Source organism: Lontra canadensis, unplaced genomic scaffold, assembly GCF_010015895.1.
Source record: "Lontra canadensis isolate GAN:19392208 unplaced genomic scaffold, GSC_riverotter_1.0 scaffold11, whole genome shotgun sequence".
Taxonomy (NCBI): domain Eukaryota; kingdom Metazoa; phylum Chordata; class Mammalia; order Carnivora; family Mustelidae; genus Lontra; species Lontra canadensis.
Genome location: NW_022631005.1, coordinates 11,075,278 through 11,100,739, shown reverse-complemented (window position 1 = coordinate 11,100,739; position 25,462 = coordinate 11,075,278). Strand labels below are relative to the sequence as shown.

The 25,462-nt window shown below is 42.0% G+C and overlaps 1 protein-coding gene across 3 annotated transcripts in view; it reads left to right on the top strand.

Moving 5' to 3' along the window:
* The first annotated feature begins 812 nt into the window (after window positions 1–812).
* Window positions 813–25,462, top strand: part of LYPD6 (LY6/PLAUR domain containing 6) — a 122,273-nt gene continuing 97,623 nt past the window's right edge. For 2 of the 3 annotated variants that reach the window (XM_032856091.1, XM_032856089.1), the window contains exon 1: window positions 813–929. The gene's annotated coding sequence lies outside the window, so the exon portion shown is untranslated. Of the gene's footprint in view, window positions 930–19,118; window positions 19,211–25,462 lie in introns of all 3 variants that reach the window. The other variant, XM_032856088.1, reaches the window with a different exon arrangement.

Genomic DNA, 25,462 nt, shown 5'->3' with positions numbered 1-25,462 from the left:
GAGATTGGCGGGGTCGGGGATTTGGAGGTGGCTTTACCTGGGAGAAAGGTTTGGCAGAGGGTGGGAGAACTATGCCTACCAAAATCACGATTAGATTCCCACTTTCTCAGAAAGACCTGCCTCCCGGGCTTTCTCCCACCGCTCCATCACCCACCCCGCGGTCTCTTCTTCTATTGCAAACGTCAAGCGGTCTAGATCTGCCCTGGGTTCGGAAAGGGACTTGATTTTCAGCTCTTAGGTGCTGAAAATGCAGCCTTGGGGGCGGCCAGGAGTACGATTTGGCTGGGGCCATTTCACATTGCCAGGTTTCCACCACTCAACTGCTAGCCAGGGTGCGGCGAGCCGCCTAGGGGGTCGCTCACAGGAAGGAATCGGTGCAACCTGAGCAAACACTGCTGGTTTGGAACGCTCACTGGGAACGGGCTTCAAGGGCAGGTCTCAAATCCTCTCTGTTCCGCCCGCCGAACGCGGACCCCCCTGCCCGCCAGAGCGCGGAGCCGGGAGCCCCACCTGCAACCGGCGGTCGGCTCCTGCGGGCTGGAGTTTGCAGACTTGGCGCTCAGGCCGACTCTCCCGGAGTTGGGTCGAGCGCGCCGGGCCAATGAGCGCGCCCGGCGGAGGGCTCGGCTCCCCCCGCGCGCGTTGATTGGTCCCGCGGCCCGCGAGGCAGGGCTGTCCGACCCCGGCTGCAGGCGAAGGCGAGTGCCGAGCGCGAGTGGGAGTGGCGCGCGCGCCCCCCGCCGACCCCCGCCCCTCCCCGCCGCGTTCTCTCTCCTTCCTCCTCCCTCCCTCACTTGCTTCCTCCCCGCACTCCACGGCTCCGGCCGTGCGCTGGTGGGGCTCCGCATTGCACACTCTGGGGGCGCCGCAGTGTTCGTGGGATGGGGAAGCGGGCTGCCGCTGGCGGCCGGAATCCGCGCTCAGCCCGGGTGAGTAGAGGCGGGCTTCCCGGGAGAGCACAAAAGGAGACTGGGTTGGTGCCAGCGGCCCTAACTAATGCGGATTCTGGGCGCCCCAGCAGAGGGCTTAGTCCCCGGAACTACCCAGTGCTAAGACACGCACCCCCACCCCTTCCCGGGGCCGGCGGAGCTGGGGTTCTCGCCTCTGCATCCCGCTCTGGTGTTCTGTCCCCGAGTGGGCAGCCAGTACTGAGCGCAGCCTGGGCAGGTCTAGAGGGGCGTGTGCGTGCGTGTGTGTAGTGCTGGCGCACAGGGGGTGGCATGGAAATGTCAGGAGCTGCCAAGTTCAACGCAGGAGGAATCTTTCCCAAGAGTAATTCAGCACCTTCTCAGGGCCAAGTGTACGTCCACCAGGAACTCCAGCTGGAGGGAGTTCATGCGGCGGAGTGGCAGCGCCCCACATGTTGCTGCGGGGGGTGGGGGGGTGTCGATGGCCTGGCTGCGCCCACCCGGGGCCGCTGCCCAAGATGCGGTAAGCTGGGGCGCCTCCAACCTTTGCGGGAATTCTCCAGGCCCTCCGACCACCCACCCAGGCGACCCGCAGAAGGGGCCGTCCACCCACAGAGCCAGGGCTTCGCCTGGGCTTGACTTGGCGATGTGTTTTTCTCTCTGGTAACAGCAGTTCAGTTGATATACATTTCGCTAAACAGTTTTAGCCTAGAGCTCTCTATCTGTGGGTCTATCTGACCCGTTCCGACCCCCACCACAATATCATTAGCTCTCCTCCCCTCCCCACTCCCCGCTCCACACCCCCCCCACCCCCGCATCTACCCCTCTCCTCACTTGGCGGTACAAAACTTGATGTTTCTACATGATGGCATCTGGCGTGGTCTCAGGTATCTTAAGTGTCACAATCATTTGCCATTTCCTTGGGGACTAGGAGCACTCGTATAATTTGGGGGGGGGTGCTGTTGAGCGGGCAGCAGATCTTAGGTAGCGATTTGTTGGTAGGATAGCACTGACCTCCCAGAGCATATGACAAAAAGAATGTCAAGCTTCTCCCTCTGGTAACCTACCCAAAGTGTGACCTCCAAAATTCAATTTTCTTTGTGGGAGACTAGGGAGTTTAGATTCTCCAGGGAGCAGCTTATTTCTTGTTAAATTGAACTATGGTGACATACACTCTGTTCGGCTCTGCTCTGGCCAGCCATTGCAGATGCCATGATATTATTAGAGCAATTCCCTTAAAGCCATTACATTTTCTTTCGAGTGAGAGGACTCAAGATAGCTGCTTAAAATTTTGGATCTGCACCTTATTTCTCTGGAAGACATTAATGGTTACTGTATGTGCTCACGTGTACCAAGTTTGCAAAAGATATTTGTGCAATCGTCCATAAAATGGCTTAATGCACATTTATGTTAAACCCATTTAAATGTAAAACATCTATCTGTTTTCAATTTTAGTTTCCACCTTGACCAAAGGCACCAGACTGAAACTGGACTTAGAAGAGGCTTCCTTGTTTAGACAGAGATTGTACAGAACTCTAGTCCTTAGAGCACACAGTAAGCTCTTTGAGCTTGTAGGTATACAAAGGCTGTAAAGGTTGTGAACTGGTTCTTTGGGTTAAAAATATCAAAAATGCATCCAGACCAAAAAAATGTAGATAGGATTCATGGGTCTACATTTTGAAGCTGTTGACAGTCTTTGAAGATGAATGTTTATATTACAGAATGTATAAATGGAGCTGATTACAGGCAAATAATATCAAGGTATCATGGTATACAGTTTACATAGCACATTGAGATCTGCTATTGAAGTGTCTGTGAGGAAGTTGTATTTTTGTCACCCCCATTTTACAGGTAGGGTAGCTGAGGCTCTTGGAGATTATGATTTTTCCAAGGTGAATAGTAGAGTTCAAGTTTTTTTCTACCTTCTTACTTCCATTGCTCCCTTCCTCCCTCCCTCCCTTCCTTCATGTGGGCTACTTCTTCAGTGTTTTCCTAGTCTAATTTCTGCACCTCTTTTTATTATTCAACCCATGGCTTCAGGACCATTGTGTACCATTCCCAAAAAACTTTGCTCTCTGCTAAATATCATTTAAATCCCACTAAGATGTAGGCTGATAAGGATTTAAGGAGAAAGCTAATGTTTTTAAGGAACTATCCTCTTCAAAGTGTTATATAATTTTTGTTAATGAATAGTTAAATATACAAGTAATCAAATCCCTAAAGAATGATGTCCTGATGGTAGTGTTTCAGGAAAATCATGGGACCGGTAGATGTTTGTAACAGTGACAGAAATATTTAAGTCTCCCACTTTATAAGCAGAAGCTCCTCATAAACTCTATAGACAATTATAAGGAAGCCCTAATAAATGATTATTTCATTAGTGCCATTCTTATGTTAAAAAGAATTGACTATACAGATTATTTAAATAAACCCAAAACCAGTCAGGGAAAAAAACCAAAAACGCATTTATCAAGAACTCCCCAAATCCTCATTAACTAGTGCACAAATGCAACAGAAGTATTGATTAGAGGGAAATCCTATTTTTAATTGCATGGTTAGCAATAAGGAACATACAGATACCTATCTGCCTATCTGATTATTTATTAAAAACCCATCTTTTTCAAATCTTTTTTTTTGGAAATTATTTATCACAATATTTATTTGTAACATTGTATAATATTTGTTAAGATAAATAGAATTAATTTTGTTTGCCTTAATGTAGAATGTAGGTAGGTATTGAGTTTCCAAGTAATAAGTCCTAGTTAAGTATCTGGGCTTTGGAAGCAAGTCTTGGCTTCACATACTCACTGTGGGACCTCAGAAAGCAATCGAACCTCTCTGTGCTTCAGAGAGGCACATAGGAAAATATACACGTTTTCTTATGTGTAAAGCATGTATAGTAATGACACCTATCTCATGCAGTTTTTGAGCTTATCTATATGGCAATATTCAGTGAGCATCTACTAAATGCCAACGCTGCTGTAGGTGCTAGGGATACATGGACAGACTCCTTGCCCTGTTTACAGTCTAATGCCTTAGAATTAATGACACGATGCTTGTCAAATACTTAGTGTGGAACAGGACACCCAGTAAATGCCCCATGATTATTACCTGTTGGTATCTTATGTTCATCCTGGAAATGTTCACTGAGTGAGTACCTTGCAGATGCAATGCAGATTGGAGCACATAATGAGGAATATATATATTTCAATTTAATTCGATACTCTCTAATGGGAGAGAGGACTCCAAAGAAAGACATCAAGTACATAATCAGTTCTCTGAAAGATAATTCAATGCAGACATGTAAGAGTTAAAAATGGAGATAAATACTTAATTAAATTACCCATAAGAAAGTGGGGAGTAGGGGCACCTGGGTGGCTCAGTGGGTTAAAGCCTCTGCCTTCGGCTCAGGTCATGATCCCAGGATCCTGGGTTCGAGCCCCACATTGCACTCTCTGCTCAGCGGGGAGCCTGCTTCCCTTCCTCTCTCTCTGCCTGCCTCTCTGCCTACTTGTGATCTCTGTCAAATAAATAAATAAAATCTTTAAAAAAAAGAAAAGAAAGTGGGGAGTATATGAATTTCTTTATGATAACTTATGATAAAAAAAAAGGCCTTATATTCAAGCTATTTGAAAAACTGATTACACGGGGAAAAAAAAAACTAAAATGAGCTCTTACTTAGATATATGTAATGAAAAAGAAAATTTTGAAGGGTCAGATTACTGATTCGAGATTGCAAAAGGTGACAGATCCCAGGCACACAAAAATAAGAGAGCCAATAATGAATTTGAAAAAAATCCTTGCAGTGGATTCCTAAAACAATAGCGGAAGAGTCTTAAATTCTGTGAAATGAGAGTTGTAGAAGCACCGGCTTACATCGTACCAAGTATATACTCACAGATTTAAAAAAAACAAAAAACAAAAAATGGTGTAAATGAATTCCTTGCTTCACCTTTCACTGAGTAATATTCTTACACCCAGGCTTTCCCAAGCAATAATCATATAGGAGGAAACAGACAAAATGATAAATGCTCAGGACATTACAGACCTAATCCACAGACTAGATAACGGGAAATCACTAAGACCAGGTGGCCGTTACCTTAGTGTGTTGATGAGCTTAGTGTGTAAGTGACAGCTCTCTGGGGCATTGGCTGGTAACCTTAGGGTTCCTGTCATTAGAAAGGTTGACTTTTTTTTTTTTTTTTAACCCGTATCAGGTTTCTACAAAAGAAGAGCTAGACGGATACTGGAAGTCAAATTCTCAGGCACACATTACACATAGAGTGAGCAGATTATTTTTCATGAAAGTGGAAACGTAGAACTAGAAAACATCTATTGGCATTTGAAAGCAAGAGAGTTTGGACAGAAAGTAATAAGCCCAAAGACTGTGTAATTCCCCTATCCCCACCCTGCCCTCCCACCTGCTCAGCCTCATTCTCTCTCTTGCCAAGAAGGCATGCAGGCTAAAATTAAAAATAGGTTCAAGAAATGTGTAGGTATATGTGTGAGTGATTACCACATAATAGGTTTTTAGGGGAGACAGAAGTACTAGGCAAGGAACTCTCATCTTTTGACAGACCTTTCAGAAGCCGTAGATGTAAGAGTTCTTAAACCCAGGATTGTCCTACCACCTCTGCCATGAAGAAGAAAATCAAGATTGTTACCTGAATTATCAAAACAAGTATCTTTAAGCAATTCTAAATGATTAAAAATATAGTTATTATGTTTGAGTGGCAGGATATTGGGTGACTATTTTCTTTCCTTTTTTTTTTTTTAAGATTATTTATTTATTTATTTGACAGACAGAGATCACAAGTAGGCAGAGAGGCAGGCAGAGAGAGAGATGGGGAAGGAGGCTCCCTGCCGAGTAGAGAGCCTGATGAGGGGCTCAATCCCAGGACCCTGAGACCACAATCTGAGCCGAAGGCAGAGGCCCAACCCACTGAACCACACAGGTGCCGCATGGGTGACCATTTTCAAAAATGTATTTCTTAATGTTTTTATGCACAAAAAGTAGGAGAAATAAAGATTGCATTAGTCTCATCTCACTTTTTCCTTTTCAGTACTGAATTGTATAGTAAGTTAGCAAACGTATTTAAGTTTCCATCAAGACATCTAGAAATACTAGTTCCTTTATGCCATTAAAGCAATTTAAATAATTATACATTTACTTGCACTTACAATAATGGCATTTATTACCCTCTACTTTTGTTTGTATGGCTTTTTATCTACAGCGCTCTATGTACTTGTGCAGGATTATGTTAATTGTCCATTGGCAGAGAAGCAGAGCCCAGTAAAGTTTAGGGGTCTAGGTTCTCCTGGGTTGTAATTCTGCCCTACCATTTTCCAACTCTGTGACCTTGGGCAAGTTAGTTTCCTCCAGTTTAACTGGTTGCCATTAACTAGCTGGGTGACCTTTAGCAAATTAGTCCCCCACTGTCTGGACTTCATTTGCTTCAACTATAAAATCAAGGGCCTGCACAAATTAAACTTTAAATTCCCAGGTGAGTAGGAACCAACACTTTTTTTTTTTTTTTGCCATTTAAAACTACCCATTAATGCTGACCTATTAAAATAGTTTTGAGCAACTGAAAGTGTGGCATAATGTTGATATTTAAACCAAACAAAGTTAAACAGAGTTTTTAGCTTCTGAGAGCTGAGATCTATAATCAATAATTTAAAAGATATAGCACATCTCCCTGGAATTTGTTCTTTTCTTGCTTTGTAGATCTTCACTGTTCTTTAACTTGATTATTCATGCGGAATACATTCAATTTATTAGAATTTTTCTATCTGGAAGAGGAAAAAATCCCACTTTCAAGTGTTCAAAAAATATTACTACTTAAAAATACTGGCTTTAATAGAAGTAATACTCTGCATTTACGTAGTATCTTTCCATCAGATCCATCAGATCAAAGGACTGGTATTAGAAGTACATGGTTTTTCTTTTATGTATAACTTCATTGAAGAATTTTCTTTTATAAAATTGTTTTGATTCATATTCCCAATCACCCAACTCAGTGAATTTCCAGAAACTTTTGTAGCAGTCTGACTCTTGGTCACACATGTCCTTGGTTAGGATGTCCTTATATCCATTATTTCCCAACTGACAATCTTTTCATCCTTCAGGTCCTAGTTCAATGCATCCTTCCAACAGAAGCCTTTTTTCCTGATTGTCCTCTCCTCAGTAAAAATTTTACTCTTTTACTTATGCTTGTATTTCCAAACCGACATGTTTGTTACATGTAGCTTATTATTTTCATAATGTCTTATTTCTCTTGAATGCCAGCATAAGTATATTGTCTTACACAGAGTAATCCCTCAATAAGTATGTGGAGGAGAATTAGGACTTTCATAGAGAAGAATCTGTAAAGATTGGATGGGAGCATCACAAAAGATTGGTTGAGATGGAAGGGATGGATTGGTTTGCTAACCTTTACTTGGCTTCACTTCTCTGCCAATGGAAAATCTAGTCTCTGGATGTCCATGAAGAACAAATACCACAAGCCATGACTGTTCTCTACAGAGACACTTCCCTACTTTTGTTTCCCAGAAACACCTTCTAGTATTGAGGTTTATATGGAACAGATTCCAAGGTGCTAGTCACCATGACTAAAGACTTGGGAAAGATAGGTATGCCATCTTCACAGGTGGATGTAAAAAACTGGCTGATCACACTTTCATACTAAGATGTACTGTGCTGTTCAAAGTACATAGATCATTTCAGTTCAACAAAAACAACAGAAATACAGAAGAAAATAATCATTCTCCTTCCTATCACCCAGATTTATTATCCATATGTCATTTCTTAACCTCTCAATAGTGTTGTCTCTAGGTTACATGGTGGCTCCGTAACTATGCATATTGCATATGTTCAGTGTGTTTGAGTCTTATTCTAGTAGAATGAACTAGGGGACAATATATCACATGTGCTATATATAGCTAAAGATATACAAAATCTTTCTAGGCTATTGAAAAACTCTTTTACAAACCATCTCCCATGTGGCCTGCTTCTCACCGGAGACAGTCACTTGCATAGTTAGGGCTGGCACTTTAACACGGAGACCTAGACAAGGCAAGATTTAATCTCTGATAGCCACTCTTCTTCTTTCCTGTTCCGTTGTCATAGATTGGAATCACAGCCAGCTGATTTACAATGTTGTTTTAAGGAGCCCCAGGTGAGATGTGGCAGGATCAACAACGACCCCACCCAGTTCTGAGAAAGGACTGTGGGTTCATCTTGCACTGTTGCTGGTGTTTGTTCTCTGGCATAGCCAAGCTGGGCAAGGGATGAGCAACAGGATGCAAAAGATATTTTTCCCACCAAAGCTATTTAGAGGCACCGCTTTCTAAATGAAGGCCAGTAGGTAGCATCTGATGGAATAGCATTAAAACAAAGATACATTTTGTAATGGTACTTTCTTCTCAGTGTGGGAACTCTCTGGGAAGGACCTTTGCCAGAAGGGGTTATTTCTAGCTAGGCTGAGCAAATTCAGGAAATGCAGAGTGCTATATAGCAGGCCTGTGGGGGAACTCATCTCCCCCGGGGTTGCTCTGACACAGCAGGAGGGTTGCTGAGCTCTCCAAGGTTGACCATGGAAGAGGAAAAACAAAGAGTGAAGAAAAGGAGCCAAAGGACTGAACAATAAGGAAAGGGTCACCTACTTTATGATCAGTTTGAGAAAACGTTCCCTAGCCTGTCTGATTCTAGTCTTATCTGGGGAATCCCTAGAATAAATGTGAATAAATTTGAGGAGAAACACAAAGCTCTATCTGCCTTAAATTATCTGCCATGTTCCTGCCACGGCCTCCATGAAAGCCGCTCCTGGTAAGTCTTTGTTAAAAGGCTTGGGTGGGGGGTTGGGAAGGACACACTCACTAATGAATGAATCTGAGCCTGTTAACAGCTATGCACAATGTTCAAGTAGACAAGTGGAAATTGAGGGAATGTGAGGGGAATCTGAGGGGAATGAGACAGAGACTCCGGAGAGGCGACCATTTTGCAGTGAGGTCTGAGTGGAAAGAAAAGGTGCTGGGCTCTGTGCTTGTTTCCCCTTATTACCTAGACTCCAGTCATGCTATTCTGACTTATCAACCACGAATTAATTACCGGATCTGGGCCAAACAAGTTAACTTTGAATGTCTGTTTCCTCATCTGTGAAATGATTATACAAGATCAGCACTTCTCGAACAGGATCTGCAAGAAGAGACGCCAGTTCTGTGGAATGTTGAAGGCAGAAATAGGTGTGTGATGGCCCACTATGTTTGGGAAACAGTGGGTTGAATAGTAATGTTTTTGTTTTTGTTTTTTTTTAAGTTGCAAGACTTCAGCACCTTTAGTGACTGAATATCATCCGAAATGTCTGAAAGGAGATTACTACTCAGTGAACCCCAAACCTCGTTGATAATAGCACCCCTTTTGAAGGCATATCTTGAGGGTCAGTGTTCGGTACGACATGCTCTATTGGGTTAGCTGATGTCTGAGCTTGTTCTGGGTTTTCTATTCTTTGAATCTATAGTTAGATAGTTTGTCTCTCTTCTGTTTCTTTTCTAGCTAGCCCCTTGCTTCTTATCTAGAAGAGTTTGCGTGTTGTTTATAAACCTTTTGATAAAAAATGTACTCTGTTAGAAAATCCCTGCATCTACTTTAAGAGAGGAGCACACTGAGGGAGTGCAAACCTGCAAGGTATGCAATTTCCTCTTTACTTTTATATTTTAGACTACATAAAATCACCAGCAGTCAAAACACAAATAACGAGTTTCCCAAACACACCCATACCTACACCCACACACCCTTAACAAAAATATTGAAACATTTATGCTAATAGAGGGGATAATATTTCAGAAAAGCACAATTTGCACAAGACCCAGATTTTATTCTGGCAGAGGAATTTCTGAACAAAGCGATGCAATTAATCACAGAGCTGTAACAGCAAGATGAAAAGACAAATACTGAATGTATACAAAATGTGCACTGCTCTTCCCTTCATCTTTGGGATTCCAGAAGATGTTTATCTTACCTTGCCCCACCAATACCAATCTTAGATTTGTTTTGTTTTTTTTTTTTGTTTTTTTTTTTTGGCTCCTGCCAGATTCACCCTTTGCTTGATGAGGACCTGATAAAGAAGCTGCAGTGTTCTGAGGAGGGTGGGGCAGTCCTTACAGCTGTCCACGGGATAGCATGGCTTGGCCTGGATTTCCGCCTTTCCCTACTGAAAAAGCTCCACCTGCAGAGGTGGTAGAGGGCGGGGAAATAGAGGGTGGCCATTGTAATCTCTTGTGTTAGAAGGAAGAGTAAGGATTCACACTGGCTGTTTTTCACATTGTAATCACTGCACTTTGTGAATTCTCTAACATTAGGCTAATCTGAATCTCTGTATGTTAGCCTCTAGGTAATTTACAGCAGACGACTTACAGGGGCCTATGCGTTTGATTTTTTTCGGATTTTTTTTTTTTTTAAGATTTTTTATTTATTTGTTAGATAGAGGGAACACAAGCAGGGAGAGTGGGAGAGGGAGAAGCAGGCTTCCCGATGAGCAGGGAGCCCGATGTGGGGCTTGATCCCAGGACTGGGATCACCACCTGAGCCAAAGCAGACGTTCAACCGACTGAGTCACCAAGGCACCCCTTCAGATGTTTTTTTAAAAAATAATTTATGAGGCAGTGTTAGGATACAAAGGCCAAAATCTGATACCGGTTTCACTTTACAATTGAATTTACATTTTCTGCTATTTCTAAGTGTTAGTTATCCTCCTCCATTCTAAATTTTTAAGAATCTTCATCAAATGTTCTGTTGTTTGAACTCAAGCTTATCTCTGAGGAATTATCGATATTCCCATTTAGTTATTCCTGTCTTGTTAAAAAAAATTGGGATTAGCTGTATCCATTTAATTATAGTTTTAAACTCTAAATCTAATTTTGAAATCGGGTGGACAATTGATAAGTATTTCTGTTCCCAAATGATAAAAGGCATATAACAATATTGGCTTAATGTGGAGGGCTCATGCTTCCTCACCTTGAGTTGTCTTGGCAAGGATTCCAAACCACACTGTGCTCTGGTTTTTTAATTCAACTCTCATTTTTTAGAAGCCACCTTTTCTGTTCGCTTAAACATATGCATGGCTCCTTATTTCATCAGTCACTGCAAGCCCTGGCACAAAGTACATAGATAGTCACTAGATTTTTGATGGGCAGAGACTCTCCCTACTCTGTTTGCCAAATAAATGAGCAGATCCGCTCATGAATAGTGCTCTCTGTAATTGTCACCACTGTCCCAGTCATGTGACTGTCCCATTACGTGACATACAACCCTGTGTTCGTTAACAATTGGAAGTACATTTTTATAACCTGCAAATAGGATACTAGTGTCTGATGTTTATTTTCTGTTTTTAAACAAATACACAGATAAGAGAATTCTACTTGGCGGTTCCCATAGAAAACAGAAGCGTTGTATCTGAGCAGTTGATTCTGTTCTTCAGCAGCTCAGTGAACTTTGGAGGAGATGCGGGTCCTCTCACATAGGGGTGAGACGCTCCCTATGGGCCTGAACCTCAGTGCCATAAAAACGCTAGGTAGGGTTTGTTTTGGCATGTGATAGCATTCCCCTTTCGGGATGCTCAATCATTTTATGGATGAAAGATTTCCGTAAAACTCTATGCTTAGTCTTCAAATTATCTTTTTTTTTTTTTTTAAGATTTTATTTATTTATTTGACAGAGATCACAAGTAGTCAGAGAGGCAGGCAGAGAGAGAGAGAGAAGGAAGCAGGCTTCCTGCTGAGCAGAGAGCCGATGCGGGACTCGATCCCAGGACTCCGGGATCATGACCTGCGCTGAAGGCAGAGGCCTTAACCCACTGAGCCACCCAGGTGCCCCAAGTCTTCAAATTATCTTATGTGAAAAAGAATCTAGTGTGTAGTTGGTCTGTAGTTGATTGTTGATGTTTTTATAGGAAACGCTTTGGATGTGTAGAAAGATTGAACCATTTCTGAGACTTACTGACTAGTCACTCTCCCTTGTTAAAGGCTAGTTGTTCAGGAGATGACAGGGTGTGTGCAGGGGAGGGGAAAGTCTCCTCCTTTCTCTGTTGCACTGACCCAGTTTTGTAATTCCTTAACAGTTCCTCTCGGTCATCACCATTCTCGTTGCTTGGCATTGTTGATTTATTAAAAGCTCCTGTCCATTTTAATAACCAACCTAAGGGGGAAAACCCCCCAAAACCAAATAGCTTGTTTTGGGTCTTGGCACTGAAATTTTATTTGCTGTAATTTACCTGATAAATTATAGCATTGCGATTTCTTCTTCCCATCTTTTTTGGGCGGGTAGTTGTATCTGTATTTTGGCAGCACTTAAGAAACTGTCTATTATTGGTGATTTTGAGAATTGTTCATACTTGAGTAGAGATTATGAGCTTAAGTTTAAACAGCTTTGAAATCTTCTAAAAATTGTTACATCTTTAATATCGGATCACCACTGTCTACATTTAACATGTCCAACAGTTTGAATGACCTAACATTTTACGTTTGCCAATGTAAACATAGCAGTAATCAGGCAACAAGTACTTTTCTCTGGGCCCTATCCAGGGATATAAAAAGGAACGGTAAGGCATGGCAACTGTCCTTACAGGACTTGTAATTGGTTTCTCTCTTTCGCTTTAAATATTTGAGGATCAATTTGTGTCAGTCACAGTTCAAGGTGGAAACACAATGGCAAATTAAACAGGCAAAATCTCTGGGGAGAAAGCAGTGACTAAAGCTCACAGAATCCGTGTCCCCTTAGAGCTTACATTCTACAAGGGCGGAGGCAGAAAGTAAGGAAATAAATAAGAAAATATGCAGTATGTTAGATGGTCATAAGAGCCTTGGAGAAACTAAAGAGGGGAAGAGGGAGTGTCTGAGGTGGACAGGAAGCAGTTGGTAACTTGAAATATCATGGTCATAGGAGACCTGATGGTGAAATCTTCACACAGCACCTGGAGCAGGGAAGGGAGGGAACCTTGGGCACCTCTGCAGGAAGAGCTTTCCAGGCAGAAATGCAAAAGTGCTGCCTTAGCATCATGCCTCACCCTCAAAACAGCAAGCAGACCTGTGTTAGGAATGAAGTAAGCCAGAGGGAGAGTAGTAAAAGCTCAAAAGCCTAAGGTGGCAGGCCGCCCATAATGCAGGGCCTTAGTGGTTATTGAAAGATGTTCCCTCCTTCCCTCCCTCCCTCTCTCCATCCCTTCCTTTCGTCTTTCTTTCTTTCTTTTTCTTTTTTTCTCTTTTGGGACTGAGTCAGTTGAGCCATTGGAAGAATTTACATCAAGGAATGACCTGATTAATTGTATGATTTTAAAAATCACTGGCTACTGTTGGAATAAATAATAGAAGGGAGGGAAGGCTGGAAGGAGGCTGTTGCAGTCCAGATGATGTTGGCTTAGATCCATGTGGTTGCAGTGGAGGTGGTGAAAGGGCCTTCTCTCTGTTTGGAAAGAGTGCAGGAGGTAGGATTTACTGTGGGTAGGATGCAGTGCATGAGTCAGAGTGCAGAGTCAGATGGCTGATACCTGGAAGGGCAAGGCTGTCATTTACTGAGATAGAAAACTTGAGGAGGAGCAGATTCCGAAAAGGATCGGGTCAGCTTTAGACATTTTACATTTGAGATACCTGTTAGGTTTCCAAGTGGAGATATGGAATAGGTGTTGGGAATATGGATGAGTTCTGGGGAGAGGTAACTTTGGGAGCATCACTATCTCTGTAAGAGCCATGAAATGGGAGCAGTTCCGTGGACATGAGGAGATTAGATCAGGGTGTCAGAGCAGAAGGAGGACAATTAAGTTGCAGATGTATGATCCTTTATTATTTGCTGTAAGTACAGAGAGAAGTAGGAATTTGTGGACTAGAAGACATGAAGCCACTGTCATAGAAAGTGTGAGAATTGAACTGATCTGTGAAGATGGGCAATATTTGGATGGATAGGAGAATGAGGGGAGGGCATTTTGGTTGAGTCTCCAGAATTAGCAAACTGAAACCACGACAAAATACCCCTTCCCACCAGTCACCATGGCTTGTATCAAAAAGATAGCAATTGTTGGCAAGGATGTGGAGAAAAGGGAACCCTTGTGCACTGTTGGTAGGAGGGTAAATTGGTACAGCCACCATGGGAAACAGTATGGAAGTTCCCCCCAAAATGAAAAATAGAAATAGCATGTCATCTAGTCATTCCACAACTGGGTATTTACCTAAAGAAAATGAAAACAGTAATTTGAAAAGATATATGCACCTCTCTGTTTATTGCAGCATTATTTACAATAGTCAAGATATGGAAGCAGCCTGTGTCCATCAATAGATGAATGGATAAAGAAGAAATTGCTATAGATAGATAGGTAGATATAAATATATCTATCTATATCCATCTGTATCTATTTACCTATGTATCTACCTATAAAATGGAATATTACTCAGCCATAAAAAATGAAATCTTGCCATTTGCAAGGACATGGATGGACCTAGAGGGTATTATGCTAAGTAAAATAAGTCAGAGAAAGACAAATACCATGTCTTTCAGATACCATGATTTCACTTACACGTGGAATGTAAAAAACAAAGACAAAGCAGAAACAGAGCCATAAATATAGAGAACAAACTGGTGGTTGCCAAAGGGGAATGGGGTAGGAGGGATGGGCAAAATGGATAAAGGGGAGTGGAAGGTACAGGCTTTAGGTTATGGAATGAATAAGTTACATGTATGAAAGGTACGGCACAAGAAATGTAACGGATGGTATTTTAACAGCGTTGTGTGCTGACAGATGGTAGCTATGCTAAAGGTGAGCACAGCATCACATATAAACTTGTCAAATCCTTAGGTTGTACACCTGAGACTAGTGTAACATTGTGTGTCAATTACACTTCAATTTAAAAAAAGGTACCAGAATTAAGAACATTGCAGTTCCTTAATAGGAATGTAATAAGGGAAAACATACCAAGATCACAGTAGGATTTTCTCTTGTGGAGAAAGTGGAAGGGGTAGGATTTCTAGTCTCTGGTCTGTTTCTTAGGATCATGATATGCAAATGGTAAAGAAACTTGGTCCCAATTAAAATCTTGAACATTTCCTGGCACTTTGCTAACAGCTTTACCTCCTTATCCCTGCAGCTGGTGCTGCCTTATATTTTGTAGTAACTTGAAACTGACATGTGGGGAATTTTAAGTACATATGTTATCAAAACAGATGTTCCCCAGACTTTATAGACTATCAGGAGGTCATCTCATCTTTCAGAAAGCAGCCTGGAATTTGAATTTAGTTACTCTCATAATTTTACATTCTCCAAAGTATGTGGGAAATTTAAAATTTATTAGCAACGTTCTCTTGTTCTTAGATTTTAGAGATATGGCAATTTCAGTAAACCTGAGAAAAATTATATGCCGTGCCAACCAGAGGCAGATTATTGACCAACTTCCCTTGCCTGGTGATAAATCTAAGGCACATAAGTATTTTAATGCTTTCTCAGGAAATTTGGAGTCCTACTTTATAAAGGAAAGAAGTCCCACTCTCTTTTCCATGCAAAATGATAATTAAAGCAAAAATGAACTTATAAAATAATACAAAGGATGCTGAGTTCAGAACAAGTAGAGACATTTTAACCCCAGTCCCTCTCCCCTACTTTTTACTAGACTCCAGATGAGACTCTGGCTTCTTTCTTATTCTGTATACAAGTTTCTCATGGATTGCAAAGGCTGGGGACTTTGGCAGAACTCTCTGAGATAAGAAAAATTATGTATTTCTTTTTATTTTTTATTTATTTTTTATTTTTGAAAAGATTTTATTTATTTATTTGACAGACAGAGATCACAAGTAGACAGAGAGGCAGGCAGAGAGAGAGGAAGAGAAGCAGGCTTTCCGCTGAGCAGAGAGCCCAATGCAGTGCTCGATCCCAGAACCCTGAGATCAAGACCTGAGCTGAAGGCAGAGGCTTTAACCCACTGAGCCACCCAGGCGCCCCATCTTTTTATTTTTAATTTTACTTAAATAATGCCTTTACAACAATGTGGTGTTAATTATTTGGCACTACCAGGTGTGATATTTCCATACCCCACTATTTCCTTTGGGTTTCAAGGAGGTACAGAGTACAGCTCCAGGAGGCCTTGACCGTTTACCAGCCAAGCCTCATAGATGTTGGCTGGAGAGCAGCAATCACTGAGAAGTGCACTAGGCCCACTAGTGCTGTCCGGTAGAACTCTCTAGTCTCTTCTGGGGTGACAGACATACTCTATATCTGCACTGGCCAACATGGTGGGTGCTAGCACATGTGGCTTCTGAGTACTTGAAAGGTAGCTAGTGTAGTTGAGGAACTAGGTTTTAAACTGTATTTATTTTTAATTAACTCAGATTTAAGTGGCCACAAATGGCTGGTGTCCACTCCAATACAGTAGACCTGATGGTTTGTCTTGGGCTTTCCAGAGCGTGGAATGGGTAGGTGCCTAGCGTCCCCTTGCTGTGGCGTCTCTACCCCTCAATGAGTGCCCCCAAGTTGGTCTTTCATGGAGAGACTCCACACCTGGGGTTACTGCTAAAGAGTGCACGTGGGACAGGACTTTGTGAAATATCTCCTTCCTGTTCTTCACAGGGATGGGGGGAAGGAACATGAAAAGGTAAAGTGACATTAAATGAAACAAGATATTTGTCCTGGTCTTAAAGACTCTTTTCTCACTGAGATATTTAGGGTGGTGGGTATTATGGAGGGCACGTCGTATTGCATGGAGCAGTGGGTGTGGTGCATAAACAATGAATTCTGAAACACTGAAAAGAAATTAAAAAAAGATAGCCTATTTGAATATTTTACGATTGATTGTGAAAAAGAGTGATCCTGGGGAGTAGAGTTTAGAGGTAACATAGTGAGAAACTCGTTTTACTTGTGCCTTGAAGAATTCTGTGAGGGACCCAGTTTCTTACCCTGAGGAGAATTGCTTGTTTATAAGAAGCACTCTCGAGATTCTTATTAATTTCTTGAGTTTGAGAGTGGAATACTGAAGGCCTACTGTGCGCTTTCGCATAAATACTGACAGTATAAGTGTGGCTCTGGGGTAGTGATTATTACGGAGAGGGATAAAAGCACAGGATATGAAAATGACTGAGATAAGGCTGCTGTAAGGTGGGGGACCGGGACAGACAGTGGGCCTGGTCTCCCAATGCTCAGCTGGGATGCTGGTGTTACAGTGTGCCACATTAAAAATTCACACCAGAATCCTGGTGGGTCATAGAAGGTAGAGAGAGGAGGCCTTCTGCCTCTCAGAGATCAGTCTTTACATCTGAGGAAGCTTGACACACCAGCAGTCTTGTGGCAGCTGTGGTGAGTGGGCCACCTCCTATAAGGGGAGCCGTCCCCGCTGAATTTGCGGAGAAAGGTGTTTAAAAAGATTTGTTGATTGATATTTCTGTGGTCATTCTGCCACTCTCACTCATAAAACTAAATGGAGCTTATGTGCCAGGGACTATGCTCCACTTGCCGTCTAAATGAAGAGGAGAAAATGTGTACATGGAAGAAGAAAACTAACAATAAAAGCCGCGGTGAGATGGATCCCACATGAGTGGGGCAGACGGTAAATGCTATATCCCACAGTTGCCTTCCAAAACATAAAGGCCCTTCAGGTGGGAGAGGTATTAGGCTTCCTCTCTGGGGCTCCAGAAGGCAACACTGATGGTATTGTCTTTAGTTAAAGAAAAGGGGTTTTGGAAGGTCTGTTTCTGCAGGGCACCGTGGGGCGGGAGAATGGTTGAGGAGTGGGCAGGGTGCCCAGAAGATGAAGGTGTGACGGTGACTGCTGGTTACGGAGGGATTCCTTGCAGCCAGTAGAAGGGAAAGCTTCACAAAAGTGGAAGAGGCTGCTATGAGGGGATTAGCCTTCTTCACGGGAGATGTCCCCAAAGAGGATCCTTGGACCCTGCGTGGGAATGAGGGGACTCATGCTGGTAGAACAGGGATCAGAGAATTACCGACTGTGGGTCAAACCCGGCTTCCTGCTTCCCTTCGTAAATATTTTTATCAGCACCCAGCCATGCCCATTTGCTTAAATCTGGTGCAGGCTGCTTTCCCACTACAGTGGTAGAGGTGGGTGGGTGTGATGACATCCTATGGCCCACAAAGCCCGAATTATTTACTATCTGGGCCTTGAAAGAAAAAGTTAGCAGGGCTCTAGAAAGGATTGGGTGCAGTGATACATAAATCCTTTCTAATTCTCTGACTGTAAGGGATTTGGATCAGAAGCAAGCCTCGTGGGAAGTGTGAAGGGTGCCTTGGAAGAGATGAACTTCAGTTGGACCTTGAAGAAAACTGGCAGGTCCTGGCAGAGGATGCCCGTCCAACATGACCCCAGGGCCAATCTCATGGGGATTGAGTCAGTGTTCCTTGGATGCCGAGGACAGACTCATTCCAACATTCACCCGTCCATTCATTTATTCTTCATGCCTTCAGTGTATCCTTGGCCAATATAGACAATGCTCTAAAACACTTCTCTGTCTGTTCTTGGTAAAGTAAGCCCAAATTCTGGCACGAGCTATTGGCACTTCGAGAATAACTTCGCTACTGTGGAAATGCTCCTTCAGTTCAATGTTTATAATTGAGTTTTATGGACTTATTTTATTTTAAGTATAATGGTCTCACCTAGACACAACTTAGAATTTATGCACGTGTTCAGCTTAATTGTAGGACATAAGAAATGATCGTTCCAAAATGAAAACCTCACTGTATTTGCGGGCGATGCAGCTCGCAGTGTTAAGGGTAGGATGCACATTACTATTCATGCCTTTTTAATTGATTAGCCTTTAAGGCTTCTGAAAGCCTTTAAAAGTTGTTTTGTCAACATTAGACCAGCTGCTGTGTAATTACGGTAGCTCTTCTTGCAGTTAAATTCTTTTAATAACGTGTTCCATCTGCCCATGCCGAAGTGCTTTGAACCTGTGATATATACTATGGAGAGCTTTTGTTTTTACTTACAGATGGTTGGTGCCGTTTTCTGGGCGACTCTGTAGAAATTTCACAGAAATTTTAAAGATGAATTACTTCAAAATGGGAGGCAAATGAATTTGAACATCAGGTTACTCCTCCTCCTATAAAAATTGTTCATATGTGACTTGAATTTTGAACTTGACTCATAACAGCCTAAATATGCTCATTAAAAAGGAAAAGAAATCTTCACCCTGAAACCATTTTAAGGCTCTTTTCTCTCACTCTCCAGCTTATACATCAAAACTTCCTGGCACTGGTCAGACGGTGGTGAAAGCAGTGGGGCTGTGATAAAGATCGCTGCTTAATGAGGAGCCGGACACGGTAGGTCTGCCCTCTGTGCAGGGGCGGCTGAAAGTCTGCTCGGAAAACTGAATGCGACCTTGGCGGTGTAGTTTGCTATTTTTCAAAGGAGATTTATCCTGAAGTCTGCCGTAAAAAATTATAACTAGGGACAGGGACTGGTGTCAGAAAGATGCAAACAGAAGATCCTGTCCTTCCTTCCTTCCCGTCTCCCCACTCCCCAAGCCCCTCCGTGTGTGCAGTCTTGTCTACACGCACAGTTGGCGCAGCATTTCTATGGACAGGCTGCACAGGTGATTAAGGTAGATAAGAGGTGGGAGTGGTGGCCATGGAGGCTGTGGAGGTTGCTCCTGGTAGCTGGGTGACTTAGCTGACTTCTTCCCTAGAACATTTTTTTTTCCCATTCTTTTTTTTTTTTTATTAATTTTTTATTTTTTCAGCGTAACAGTATTCATTGTTTTTGCACCATACCCAGTGCTCCATGCAATCCGTGCCTTCTCCAATACCCACCACCTGGATCCCCTGACCTCCCACCCCCCGCCCCTTCAAAACCCTCAGATTGTTTTTCAGAGTCCATAGTCTCTCATGGTTCACCACCCCTTCCAATTTCCCTCAACTCCCTTCTCCTCTCCATCTCCCCTTGTCCTCCGTGCTATTTGTTATGCTCCACAAATAAGTGAAACCATATGATAATTGACTCTCTCTGCTTGACTTATTTCACTCAGCATAATCTCTTCCAGTCCTGTCCATGTTGCTACAAAAGTTGGGTATTCATCCTTTCTGATGGAGGCATAATACTCCATAGTGTATATGGACCACATCTTCCTTATCCATTCGAACGTTGAAGGGCATCTTGGTTCTTTCCACAGTTTGGCGACTGTGGCCATTGCTGCTATAAACATTGGGGTATAGATGGCCCTTCTTTTCATTACATTTGTATCTTTGGGGTAAATACCCAAATACCAAATATCTTTGGGGTAAATACCCAAATACCCTGCAATGGCAGGGTCATAGGGTAGCTCTATTTTTAATTTCTTGAGGAATCTCCACACTGTTCTCCAAAGTGGCTGCACCAACTTGCATTCCCACCAACAGTGTAAGAGGGTTCCCCTTTCTCCACATCCTCTCCAACACATGTTGTTTCCTGTCTTGCTAATTTTGGCCATTCTAACTGGTGTAAGGTGGTATCTCAATGTGGCTTTAATTTGAATCTCCCTGATGGCTAGTGATGAACATTTTTTCATGTGTCTGATAGCCATTTGTATGTCTTCATTGGAGAAGTGTCTGTTCATATCTTCTGCCCATTTTTTTTATATGATTGTCTGTTTTGTGTGTGTTGAGTTGCAGGAGTTCTTTATAGATCCTGGATATCAACCTTTTGTCTGTACTGTCATTTGCAAATATCTTCTCCCATTCCGTGGGTTGCCTCTTAGTTTTTTTGACTGTTTCCTTTGCTATGCAGAAGCTTTTGATCTTGATGAAGTCCCAAAAGTTCATCTTCGCTTTTGTTTCCTTTGCTTTTGGAGACATATCTTGAAAGAAGTTGCTGTGGCTGATATCGAAGAGGTTACTGCCTATGTTCTCCTCTAGGACTCTGATGGATTCCTGTCTCACGTTGAGATCTTTTATCCATTTTGAGTTTATCTTTGTGTACGGTTTAAGAGAATGGGGTTGAGTTTCATTCTTCTGCATGTAGCTGTCCAGTTTTTCCAGCACCATTTATTGAAGAGACTGTCTTTTTTCCACTGTATATTTTTTCCTGTTTTGTCGAAGATTAATTGACCATAGAGTTGAGGGTCCATATCTGGGCTTTCTACTCTGTTCCACTGGTCTATGTGTCTGTTTTTATGCCAGTACCATGCTGTCTTGGTGATCACGGCTTTGTAGTAAAGCTTGAAATCAGGTAACGTGATGCCCCCAGTTTTATTTTTGTTTTTTAACATTTCCTTAGCGATTCGGGGTCTCTTCTGATTCCATACAAATTTTAGGATTATTTGCTCTTCCCTAGAGCATCTTAAGAGAGAAAGGCAAGGCCTTTCAAAGTAGAGGCACAGAACATGGGGCACCTGGAGGAGCAAGAGTCTAGATGGGGCCTCAGCGGGCTCTCTCTGTCCCTTGTCCAACTTGTAATTAAGAAATGCATCTATGTTGCTGGGAAACCATGAAGGGATACTGTCAACTGCTTGCACTCACCTTTGCTCTCCGTTTTGTGGCGTATAACGAGGCTGGGAGAGAAATGGACTTTTTCCTCGTGAGGAAGCCAATCTGTTTCAAGTTTGAATAGAAGTTCGAATATCAATGATCTGCAAAATCTGGGGAAGAAGCTAACCTTGACGGTGTTGGCAGGGCAGGCTGAAAACTGTGCCTCTTACACCTGCTCACTCCCAATGTACAATGTTCTGTGTGCCTTTGAAGATCTTGAGCCCTAAGAATTGGGCATTTGGGAGGAAACATGGACTTGTCGGCATCTACTTGTGGTATTTACTAAGTGGTCTTTAAGACATGGATATGAAGAGAATTAGAATTTATTTAAATAAAAGATAGCTAAATTAGTTAATATTTTATTCTAAAATATTATATAAAGTTATATAATTTATCTTAAAATTTATATGAAAATCTTCTACATAAAATTAATAGTATATTTTTCCCTGTGGGACAAACTTGTTCCTGGTAAATGGCTTAATCTTTACAAAGTTATACTGAATGTTAATTCAGATGTTTTTAATATTTCAGGCTGGTAGAACTGTCTACTTGGAGAAGGCCAAGAAAACTAGCATGAATCTCGGTGTTTGATAACTAAATATCAAAACCTGTTAATACTATCATACAATTCTTGGGACCATTACCTTTTGCTCAGGTGCATTCTTTACATTGATATGATAGAAATTTCTACCTTCAGATGTCAATTTTAAATGCTTGCATGAGACCTGGTCTTCTAATCAATCTTATAATATAAACTTTATATATACTTTCACATATAATGCTTATCATATTGGCATTTTATATGCTTTCTCAAAGTCTTGCATATAGTTTTAGAAGATTGGAAACTGTCAAAACTTCTCTGAGGGCTGCAAAATTGTCTTTATCACTCCCCCACAATAATCTCACGTTATCTTGAGATGCACTGAATCAGGAAGAGGACATACTGATCTTAACCTCTGGTGCTAAGCAAAGGCCCAATAGCCATAAACTAATGTATACATGTATGTACATATATCCATGTATATGAGGAATCAGTTTCCAAAGAACTCCAGGACCAACAAGGTGAAGGACTTGTGCACACTCAGATGGCCAAATGTCATGGAGGTCTTTGCTTCTCAAACAAATCATCAAACCCAATATAATAGGGACTCAAACAAGTCCCTATTATATTGGCAGGGACTTAGGCATAGCATCTTTTTTTTTTTAAAATCAAGTATTTAGATTTTCTTGTCTATAAACAGCCAAAACCCAACTCAAATTAACTTAGGAAAATTTATTTTTAAAGGATTATCTCATGTGTGGAACAGAATTGATCTTTTTCTTGCCCCTAGTTTATTCTTTATGTATTCTGTAAAGATTGGCCTTTGCATGCTGGGTCTGTGTACTTAACTAAGAGTAAATTCCTTTTTTAATTTTTAATTAATTTATTTTTTTTTTAAAGATTTTATTTATTTATTTGACAGACAGAGATCACAAGTAGGTAGAGAGACAGGCAGATAGAGAGGGCGAAGCAGGCTCCCTGCTGAGCAGAGAGCCCAATGCAGGGCTCGATCCCAGGACCCTGGGATCATGGCCTGAGCTAAAGGCAGAGGCTTTAACCCACTGAACCACCCAGGCGCCCCAAGAGTAAATTCTTATGGTGCTGGACTGTACCACCCCTCTCTTAAATGATTACATGTAGAATAATTGAAGGAAGAGTTAGACAGTAAACTGCTAGAAGACCAGGGTCATAGCTGGGCCTCACTACGAAGGACTTGAATGCATCTGATACTGTCTCCCTATCTCTTGATTTCTCTCAGCTTGTCAGTTTAATTTTTGCTTATTGCAGACCAGGTACAGATGAAATGAGGAAGATGACTTCCAATCCTCCTGAGACTTATACATCTTACAGTTTATGCCACTGCACAGGACTGACTCATGCTCTCTGGTCCCAAACCAACAGTCCTGGGAAAGAGAGCTGATTGACTCAGCCTGGGACAGATATCAGCTTGGACCAGTCAGTTGTGGTGAGGGTAGAACAACATGTACTTGTCTTGGTGGCCCTTTTTCTGGGTATCAGCAAAAGGAGAATTAGTGTGGGCTAGAGATACTGGTGAAATGTTTTTCTTCCTCATACATGAACACATCATGTCTCTCTTCCCAACCATGATTACCTGGCCTCTGCCAGACACCTTCTTTCTGCCCCTCCTTTCTACTTCGCTTGCTATTGCTTTTGATGGTTTGGTAAATAAATGTCTTGCCCCAAGTTGCTAGGTCAGCGATATAGAGCAGGTCACTTCTGGTCTTTTCCCTTGAACCCCAGTGATGCTCATTTTCCTTTTTATAATTTAGGGAGCGGTGGCAGCTCAAGAGAAGGCAAATGAAAAGGTCAAATGATGAAGCTCACAATCTGCTTTAGGACCGGGAGATAATGCCCTTTTCTAAAGGCTAAATATTTTCTTGGGATGAGTGGATTAGTCATGAGTCCAAAATTTCATGACCGCCTTAGGAGATATTTGATCCTTTATGTATGTATAACATGTATAATAGCTGGAGGAAATGCACTTTTTTTTTTTTTTTTAAAGATTTTATTCATTTATTTGACAGAGAGAGAGAGATCACAAGTAGGCAGAGAGCGAGAGAGGAAGCAGGCTCTCTGCTGAGCAGAGAGCCCGATGCGGGGCTCGATCCCAGGACCCTGAGATCATGACCTGAGCCGAAGGCAGAGGCTTAACCCACTGAGCCACCCAGGCGCCGCCGGAAATGCACTTTTGATTTTTCTTATTTTCTAATTTGTTTTCACTATCCAGACTCATTTACACATACTTTTTAGGTGAAGAAAGTTTTCCAAACTCATTTAACATGTAACTCTTCAAAGCTTTACTGGGATTCTATAGGTGGTTCAAAATGGCAGTGTAGGAAGATTATGAATTCCCCTCCTCCAAAGGACACAACAAATCTACAGCTACATGTGGGAATACTTTCCCTGGAAAAGGTCCTAAAAACTAGATGAACAGTGTCCCCACAACAAAGGATAAAAGAGCCATATCAAGATGGTTAGAAGAGGCAGAAATGTGCTCTTGCCAAAAACCCCTTCCCAGGCACAGCAGAACACAACCAGGAGGGATCTCCACAATATGAATTTTTTCCTGAGCAGTGAGTGATTTGTGCTCATATCAGGAACTCTAACTCTTGGTTCTGCACTGGAGAGACCAGCCCCCAAAACATAAAACCAATAGGGTTCCCTCACCCCTTCCCTCACCCCTGCACTAAACAAACAAACAAATAATTTTTTTTTTTTTTTTTTTAAAAGAGAGCATCTTAAAAGCAGCAAGAGGAAACCAAAGTTACCTACAAGGGAAAAACTCCCATAAGGCTATCAGTAGATTTTTTAGCAGAAACCTTAAAGGTCTGAGGGGAATGTTATGACATATTTAAAGTGCTGAAAGGAAAAAACTTTCAACTAAGACTATTCTACCCAGCAAGATTATCATTCAGAGTAAGAGTGGTAAAGAGTTTTTCAGATAAGCAAAAGCTAATGGAGTTAATCACCACTAAACCAGCCTTCCAAGAAATGTTAAAGGAACATCTTTAAGCTGAAAATAAGTAGCACTAATTAAAGATAAGAAAACATATGAAAATAAGAATCTCATTGGAAAAGGTAAATATTTAGTAATGGTAGTGGATTAATCACTTATAAACCTAGTATGAAGGTAAAAAAATATTTAATTACTAAAATAAACTAAAACTACAACAATTACTTAAGGGATCCATAAAATAAAAAGATATAAAATGTGACATCAAAAACAAAACATGGGGGGTCGCCTGGGTGGCTCAGTGGGTTAAGCCTCTGCCTTCAGCTCAGGTCACTATCTCAGGGTCCTGGGATCAAGCCCTGCATCAAGCCCTGCATCGAGCTCTCTGCTCAGCAGGGAGCCTGCTCCCCCCGCCCCCAGCCTGCTGCTCTGCCTACTTGTGATCTCTCTCTCTGTGTTGAATAATAAAAAACAAAAATCTTTTAAAAAATGGGGTGGGTGATTAAAAATGCAGAGTTTTATAATGTATTTAAATTTAAGTTGCTATCAACTTAAA